Raw genomic sequence first — 7,122 nt, 5'->3', positions numbered from 1 at the left:
GGCCACGGGCACCCCAGGGGCAGGTCCTAGGCTCCAAAGGGATAAGCAGAGCTCCGGGGCTGCACAAACGCAGCGCCACGTTTAAGGGAAGTTTGCCCCAGGGCTTCCCCTGGCCTCCCCCCCCCCTCTTCCCCCGCGGGTGTTTGACTCGCACAGGACCCCCCCAAAACCCTAAAGCTGCCCCTAGACGAGAGCTTCACATCCTGCCGTTAACCCTGCGGGGAGAGCGGGGCAAGGGGGCTGTGATCTAAGGCCTGATCCCCTCCCCCTATCCCAGTTACACAGGCTTCGTGTCCTCCTATTAACCCTGTGGAGAGAGGACAAAAGCTAAACTATGATCCCGCTCCGCTTCCCCCCATCCCGTTCCCAGCTACATGAGCTTCACATCCTCCTGCTAACGCTGAAAAGGAGAGGAGAACAAGAGCTGCTGCTGATTGTAAGGCCTGAGCTCTGCTTCTCCCCACCCCCTCTGCCAGCCCCATCCCCCACTGCAGCTCCCATAGACTTCCATCCCTCCCATTAACGCTGAAAGGGGAGGACAGGAGCTCTGATGGGTTTTTCTCAGGCTTACTGTGCTCTCCCTCCCCGCTACCAACCAATACCAGCTCCACAGCCCTGCATAAGTGCAAGGCATGCAGCTGGCTCTGCAAGCGCAGCGCCTGAATGCCCCCTTTACCCGCAGCTCCACAGCCCTGCAAGGGGGAAAGAAACCCCCTCTCGTTTTGCTTATTCATTACAAGCGCTTGGTAGTGTGCTTTTTAAAACGTGTGAGCTCTTGTTTTAGAAGCATCTGTGCTTTAAGGTTTTGTCTTCTGTCGGCTTGAATGTAGCTCTTCATAATGATGTTCTTGAAGTGCTCCATTTTTTGCCCTTAAAGTTGTATTTTATTAGCTCTTACTGGATCAGTGAAGGTCGGTTTAACCCTTTACATAGAAAAATCGGCGGTCACTTTAGAAAAAGGTTGCCTTTTTCTTTACTGATTAATGGTTACAATAATATTTGGAGGGGTTTTTCCAGACCAGCTCTGATGCATGCTAAAAGAAGCGTGTGCTTCAGCACTGATGAAAGTCATGTATGAGTTAATGAGAAGCTTGCAGAGTATGTGAAGCAAGAGAAAATCTTTAACCAGCTTTGCTGTTCCTTCTACATACCACAAACTTGTGAGCTGTAACCAGAAGGTGGATTGAATATGTGTGAAATGCTGCAGTAGGAGACTCTTGTCGTTGCATCACAGGTGGATGCTTGCTCAGTGTATTATCATTTCCAAAATACCTTAAAGTTGGGTGGGCTTGGGGGTGGTTTTTAGGTGTTTGAAGGCTTTATACTTCAAAGTAGGTTGAAATCCTTGGATGAAAGATGCTGCAAGCCTAAAAAGTGTTATTTTCTGAGTGCTTTTTTAATTTAATTATAAACAATCTCTTGCTCCCCTCCCCAGTGCCAACTGCATCCTGGTTAATAGACTGTGGAGGTACTGTGGAGGAACGTTCATGGTGGTGACAACATTCTAGTTGTGGGACTTCTAATTTAAGAAACATATTGTCGTAAGGAATAAGATCAAGGCTGAATCCTGCTTGCATTTAGGTCCAAATATAAAACACACTTTGGAAGGAGTCCCCAGTGAACACTGAGAGTAATTAAGTAAAAATAAAACCTTTCCCTTCAGCCCCCCTTCCCGCATTAGCACAGGCAAGTAAGTGCAACGCTGTTTTCATGCCACCATTTTCATGATGTGTCCTGGTATTTCTTCATTTTGTATAGCATCTGAAACCCTCAAGTGATGTATAATTTCTGTGATTTGGGGGTATTTCTAGACCATACTTTTAAAGAAGTCACCTCACAGCGTCCCAGAAGGAGCTGTTGAGCAGCGGTCTTGTCAAAGGACTGCGCTGCTCACAGCCTTGCCTTTCCAAACACCTATTCTTTTCCCCTGTAATTTTCATATTTAATTGTCGAATTCCTTTTTTCCTTACATTAAGTCAATATTTATTAGTACCAGCTGGGGTTTTGTTTTCATCTTTTTCAAAGAAGAGAGCTTTGCCACTGAGACAATCACTTCACGTTGAGGAGATGACATAAAAAAGGAGTGAAGGAGAGTTGTCTTGTGCTGGGAACATCAGTGCCGTTTTTGGAAAACAATACTATAGGAAATGGAAATGAAAAATACATTTTCTGCTGGTGGGAACCTGAAATGAGGCTAAAAGAGGATTTGATGTCTCAGAAAAGCAATCATTACAAGGGGGAAAGTGAGACTTTAGCATCCATTTGTGCAAGTTCTCTGCCTGAATATCCTTTTGGGGAACTGAAATTTGGCTCCGGTCTGGTTCTGAACATCTGTTGAATGGAATTTTAAAAAGGCACAGATTATAATCTTAGTTTCTGTTGACTGTTAAGGATGATAAAACAAAAGAAATGGATGCGCAAGTATATTTGGGGTGTTTTGGTTTGGTTTTGAAATAATGAGCTGCATGAATGTTCAGTGCTCTGCACTACTGATTAGATGTGTTTGCCATACAAAATACAGCCTCCTTTCTGGAGCTCTTTAATTCTCTTTGAATACTTCCCTTAGCAAGCTTTCAAGTTTTATTTTTTCCTAACAGGAGACTCTTGGATTTTGGTGTCTCTGACCATTTTTGCACAAAGAATACAATATATTTGAGGGGAAATCTTGAGAACTGTTGGGTATTCCCAGAACTGGGGCCATTTGCTTAGATTCACATCCTGCCCACCTGTCCTCTGCTGGGTTTCTGTAAATGCAATCACTTTGTGTCCACTCTCTCTGGATAGTACTGCTTCAGCATCTCTTTCTGCAGTGTTTGTGACCTCCTGTTATTCGGGGAGCTCTTCACTGTAATTTTCCTTCCTATTTTTTTCCTTTTTTTTTTTTTTTTTTTTTGCAGGCTGATGCTTTTGCTGTTGTTTTATATTCCAAGCAAGGATCCTTGTGAATGCTTCAGCTCCAAATTTAGGTCATCTCCGGTGGAAGAAGGAAGACCTAAAAAGTAAAAATAAGATTTCAACGTGCCTTTAAAAGTGACAACTCTTTTGTAAAAGAAAGGTACAAACTCATTGTATCTTGTGGCTGATGGACTGGGGGGGATGGAAGGTGCCTTTTTCGGTTGAGAATGAAAGCCAAGTATCTTCATGTGAATGTAGTTTCTTTCCTATGTGCTTCCCTTGTCCTTTTCATTTTCACACCTGCTTTGAGCTTTAATCACGCAAATTATTCATAGACTTGCCCTGGAAAAAGAAGAGAGTGACCTCTTCCCATCTGGAGTAGATGGATTTACCATCAATAATTGTAAATGGACTTGGATGACTTAGTAATGGGTTTTACGCTTGAAATTCTTAATTCTGTGATTTCATTGAGTTTTAAGACTTCTGCACGTGGTCTTTTCTGAAGTGATAAGTTACAACGTAGAGATTTATTTCTTGCAAATTATCTCCTAGCTCTGGGCTCCCATCTGCAAAGAGCTCATGAGCCCCTCAAGAACTGCTGAGTCATCAAAGATCGCACATCTTCTACAGGACCAGGCCTGTAAGTTGTAGTTGTCTTTTCTTCTGTAGTTGCATACGATGTCTTTCATGACAGAGAACCTTGAGACAATTTCTGAACTCCACAGCCACAAAAGCAGTGCCTGTTGGGGGTTATGCAGTCACATTGCCCCTCAGCCTGAAGGTATCTCAGGGCACGCAGAGCCAACTGCTTCTCAATTCCTGTGTGTTGCCGAAAGCAGCAAGCTGGAATTGATAGATATCCGTTGCTACTGCCAGCAACTGTGGCTTTTCTGGTAGTTTAGTGGCTTAAATTACTAAGAAACTTGTGAGCCTGGGTTTTTTTTGGTTTTTGCTCTTCCTAGACAGTGATCTGCAGTCTTATATATATTAAATGTGCTAAGCTTCATCTGGCCTAGATGTATAATAAATACCTTAGTAAATGCAGTTAAGTCCAGTTTCCTCTATTAACTCAGAAGAGATTTCTTTCTTATCTGAATTGTTCCTCCATTCAAGAAGAGAGAGGCCTTGCATAGCTGGAGTTCACCTCATAAATCACCCAGACAAATGGAACTCACGGCAGAAGAAGATACAAAATGAGACTCACTGTGATTTAGACTCAGTGAACTTCGTGGTGTTCTGCTGTGGAAGTGTGCTTGGCATGAGCCAAGAGGAGGCACGAAATGCACCTTCATGATGGAGGGACTTCCATGGGCTTAGCAATCCTGTGGCGTTATTTAATAGCTGCTCCATATTCCTTTAGCAGTGTCTTTTGCAAACAGTACTGCCATCTTCTCACTGTTATGCTTCCTCTGATGCTCAGAATGCAGTGATGTCTTCAGTAGCTGCAGACAGGTTCTTGGGCCCTTTGGTGTCTGCTCGGCACTTTCGGTTCACAGAACAAGGTTTGTTAACTTCGTGGCACTGATGTGCTGGTCCTTGCAGCTGCATGGAAGGGCCACTTCACAAATCAGCAGCTCTTCCCAGGTTTTATTAACCCAAGTTTAACCTTTAGTGATTAGTAAACAGTTAAAATCTGTGGCCCAGCCATTGTTCTTAGCAATTCCTAAGACTTGCCAACCAAACTGCCCCCTTGCCAACCCCATTTCAGTGTCCTGCTCATCTCGTCTGGTGGCTCTGTTGGCGATGGAGCCATGTAAAGACATCTTTAAGATAGTGATGTTTTTGGTGCAAAGAAAGAACGTGCTCTTCAGCTTCTGAATGTGGACTTCACACAGGTCGCTAGTTTCTCCTTCCCCTGCCTCCCATATTGGTATTAACTCTAATGACTTCATAAACTAATGATGGGCTTCACTAAGGGGCTGTCACTGGCTGGAACAAATCTTGCAGGAGAAGAGGAAGCAACTGCTTTACTTCCTAATTTCTAACAAGTATTTGAAACATAAATGTTCAGAATAGTTACTGGTTTACACACATTCAACTGAATTGCATTGTCTGTGCAACCACAGCAGCTCATGTGGCTTTGGAGGGCAGGTCCTGGACCAAATGGTGCTCATGTACAGGCTTCATCTCTCCCTGATCCCGTCACAACTTTGTGGCTGTTCCTGATGATGCAAACCCTTCCAAGCTTTGTTTGATCTTCTGCCTAATTTAAACAATTTATCTTGTCTTTATTCAATACAAGGTTATATTCCACTTCTAGCTCTTCTGTAATCATTACTTATTACAATACTGAAATAGTTGGGGGCTCAGGGGTTCTTTTTTGATTCAAAAAGTGTTTTGACGAATACATTTGTTGGCACCTGCAAACCCTGTCCTTGTTTCCTCCACTCTTTTCACCTTTACTTTAAGGACCCTTCACAACAATCTCAACTTCCCTCATTATGAGGGGTCTTCCCTTCAGCTAGACGAGAGCTTCCTGTTGGTGTTTTGTCATTTCTGAGTAAGGAAGGTCTGGTATCTTGCAGCTCAGTTGTTGCTTTGTCTCCTCAGCTCTCCCAGGGGTCTTGCACACACTTTCAGTTCTGCCTTACGTTTTGATTTTGTGAGGTTCCCTACTATTTACATTTCCTCACATATATCCTCCTCATACCATCTGCTACCTTATGTCTTGCTCATCTCTGAAATTGAGTGACCATATTTCATGCAATGCTGTTCTACATTATTTTCTTAATTAAAAGCTTCTGAAAGAACAAATTAGAATTCACCCTGTGTAGACACTTCCACTGATGTTAAGGTGAATAAGGACCTTCAAATGCCTTGACACAAATGAATTTGTAACCAACGTTTTGTGTGTTGTTTATCCAAAAGGTATCTTATAAAATCAATGAGGAGAGTTTTATTAATGACAAAGCTAAGGTTGTTATTAAAGAATGCTGTCTTCTCTAGAAACTCCTTTTCTTTGGAATTCAGCAGTATTTACTTTTGAGTGAGTGTGTAGCTGTGTCTTGTTAGATAAAAGCTGCAGCACTAACACTGTTTCACTGAACTTAGCTCCTGACCTACCTTCTGAGGCCATGTCTACAAAGGGAAGATACATCAATCTGGTTTGTTTGATCTAATTACAGCTCTTTAACTATATTGAGCACAAGCAGCTAACCCCACTTTGTTATGCTGATTTAAGGTATTTTCAATGTTAATCGGGTGCACGGTGCTTTCTTGTATCAATTTACCTCTCAACATATTCTGGGCAGTTATCCCATGGAGTGCTGTTCTGCTACTCAGCTCTATGGGGGGGAGTTCACAGCGTGTTGACAGGGAATTCTCAGGAATTGGGGGATTCTGTAGGTTGCCCTGACAAATAACTATTCCTTTTCTCCTGGCATCCGTGGATATTTTTTGCTTATGCAACTTCTTTTTCAAAATGCAGCAAGGTTGCATGAAGAAGAAACTGGTAAATCCATTACAGTGCACATTCCTGTGAGGCTGCACAGGTGGAAAGGTTTAGTTGTGTGCCTTGTAGGGCTTTTGCTGCTTTGATAGCAGAAGAAACACATGAAGAGAAACAGGAAGATGTAATCAACGTGCTACCTCTGTACAGAATTTCTATGAGCGATTTACTCACCGTGTACTGTTTCTGGGTGTAGTCAGCTAGCAGGGACTGATAGCACCGGGTACTGGTGCAGCACTGGGATGGCCACAAGTGGCAGCCAAACACTGGGGGGACAACATCGTGTTCCTAGAAACCTGTGTGGAGGCAGAATATGAAACATCTCTTCTTAACAGGCAGGAGCCCATTGCCCTCTGTGGGGGATCAGCGTTTCTGAAAACGAGCCAGTTTTATGTCAGGAATGTTTCATGGGATTATATGTTATTTTTTATGTATGTATCTGGAGAAGGTGCTGATCTTCTGTGTCGGAAAGCTTGGCAATGCATAAGAAATTACCCAGTTTTCCCCAGGCACTGTCCGTGATCAAATAAGGGTTAGGGGTGGGGTTTGAGGGACTAAGCATGGTCTGTTGAGCTCCAAGAAAGAATTTGTGAACACAGAGAACAACTTCTTAGCAGTTGTACATGGCCTTGCTCATCAGAGAAGGTGATTTGCCATTGCATGGGTGTAGAATGGTATTGCAAAACTTCTTCAGAGCAAACTCATTAGAAACCTGAGCTTGCCCTGATTTGTACAACATTTGTAGAGGCAGGGAAGGGAAAGACACTGAAAGGTGGCTG

The 7,122-nt window shown here is 43.2% G+C and overlaps 1 long non-coding RNA gene across 1 annotated transcript; it reads left to right on the top strand.

The window, feature by feature from the left end:
• The first annotated feature begins 147 nt into the window (after positions 1–147).
• On the top strand, positions 148–3,655 carry LOC134159974 (uncharacterized). The gene is made up of 3 exons (XR_009963380.1): positions 148–436; positions 2,598–3,055; positions 3,448–3,655. It is a non-coding gene; the product is annotated as an uncharacterized LOC134159974 (long non-coding RNA).
• Positions 3,656–7,122: the final 3,467 nt, after the last annotated feature.

Source organism: Pezoporus occidentalis, unplaced genomic scaffold (assembly GCF_034315485.1).
Source record: "Pezoporus occidentalis ecotype Australia unplaced genomic scaffold, CSIRO_AGI_Poc_V1 ctg153, whole genome shotgun sequence".
NCBI lineage: Eukaryota > Metazoa > Chordata > Aves > Psittaciformes > Psittacidae > Pezoporus > Pezoporus occidentalis.
The sequence above is the reverse complement of the archived record's forward strand: the minus strand, read 5'-3'. Positions and strand labels throughout refer to the sequence as shown.